The sequence below is a fragment of the Rousettus aegyptiacus genome, unplaced genomic scaffold (genome assembly GCF_014176215.1).
Source record: "Rousettus aegyptiacus isolate mRouAeg1 unplaced genomic scaffold, mRouAeg1.p scaffold_m13_p_3, whole genome shotgun sequence".
Classification (NCBI taxonomy): Eukaryota; Metazoa; Chordata; class Mammalia; order Chiroptera; family Pteropodidae; genus Rousettus; species Rousettus aegyptiacus.
This window is the reverse complement of record NW_023416306.1, coordinates 1,645,412-1,647,234: the sequence shown is the minus strand read 5'-3', so window position 1 is coordinate 1,647,234 and position 1,823 is coordinate 1,645,412.

Here is a 1,823-nt window from a genome sequence, read left to right as displayed (position 1 = left end):
GTTTCCTGTGGGGAGTTCCCTCCCAGGACAGGGCTATGTGTGTGTGTGGGGGGGCGCCGGCAGGCTTCTGCTGCTGCAACCTGGCTTTTGCCCTGGGCTGGTCCTAGGGTTCAGGGCACCCCAGCTGGCCCTGCACCTGGGGTGGGGCTGGGCCAAGCCGCCAGGTCCGAAGGCGGGAGCAGCGGCCCAGGGCTCTGGAGCCGTGGACTCACTCGGGATGCCGTGGCAGCAGGCTGGCTCCCTCCTGGCTAACGAGGGTCTGCACCGAAGGCACCAGCGTTCAGGCCTCCGGCAGCCCACGCTCCTTCGGTTCCACGACCTGTCTTGCTGTCCTGTCCTCATGCCAGGAAGCTCCCTACCCGTCCATTCCAGGCCAACTCGCTTTCCTTTCTCAGGCGTCAGATCTGCATGGCGGTCTGAGGCTCTCCTACCTGTCCCACATTCCGCCCCAATTCACGCGGCGATTCCTTCCTGGAGACCCAAACTGACACATCGCCCTCGTCCAAGCAGCATCGCTGCCGGCCAGCACACCTGGCATGGCTCCTAACCGGTCTCTGCTTTCTCTGTCACTCCCATCCCATCTCACGCCCCACGCAGAGCAGCCGTGACCTTTCAAAAACTTCGGTCACGCTGCATCACTCCCTGGCTTTAAAACAATCGGTGGCTTCCCTTTCCCTTTAGAACAGAGTGTCCAAACCCCTTCAAGCGGATTCTGGGGCTCTATAATCCCTGACCTGGCGCCAGCCCGCCCTCTGCCTGCATCTCCGACCGGGCCCCTTGCCTCCAGAGCTTGAGTTATCCCAGCTTTCTTTCCGCTCCTCAAATATGTCACATGCTTCACTGGTCCCCCTGACCCCTGGTCTTCACTTTCAAGTTTCGACTCAGATGTCACCTCCCCAAAGAGGTCTTCCCTCGGGACCCCATCTAAGTGGCCCTCCAGGTAGGGTTGACATGTTTAGAACATAAAAATCAGGACATCCAGTTAAATTTGAATTTCAGATAAACAGCATACATATTCTTAGTGCAGGTATGCCCCAAATAGTGCAACCACTGCACGGAATGTATTTGTCCTAGAACTGGTTCTTTATCTGAAATTCCTATTTCCCTGGGCCTCCTGAAATTTGTTTGGTAACCTTAACCCTCGCCGGTCTCACAGAAGCACCCGCATCCCTGCCACTCACGCGCGCACACCCAGGACTCAGATGGAAGCTTTAGGGAAGTGGGGGCCCAATCTGTGTTGTTTACCAGGGTACTGTCCGGCCGGGTATGGAGTGCTAGCGACACGCTACTGTTGTAACGTAAACGTATAACAATCGCTAACAGGGCTCTGTTATTTTCGAGCGCGGCGAAAATGCCTCTGCAGCCCTGTGGCTCTGGTAAACCAGGTTGTGCGGCCTGCGGTCCTACCCCCCGCTCCTGGGCCTCAGTTTCCCCACCCCAAAAGGGAGACGCCCGGCGAGGCTGAGCGGGGGACCGCCCAGCGGGCCGCCAGCGGCGCGGGCCCCAGGCCTGGCCGCCCAGCGCCCCCTTGCGGCCGCCTGCGCCCCGGCGCGCTGCCGGCCCAGCGCGGTGCCACACCGACAGCGGCCCCCCAGTCCCCTTCCGGCGCCCGCGTTTCTCGTCCCCATCCCGGATCTGGGCGACATCTCGGGTTTGCCCCGACCCAGCCCTGGGTCGCCGGACCAGGACGCCGCGCGCCGAGGTGGCGGCCCTCCTCCCGGGCGGGCGAGGAACCCGGCCTCGCCCCGGGCGGCGCGGAACCGGAGGCGAAGGCCCGGTTTCCCGCAGGTCCGGGAGAGACGAGTCCTTCCGGGGGGTGGGGA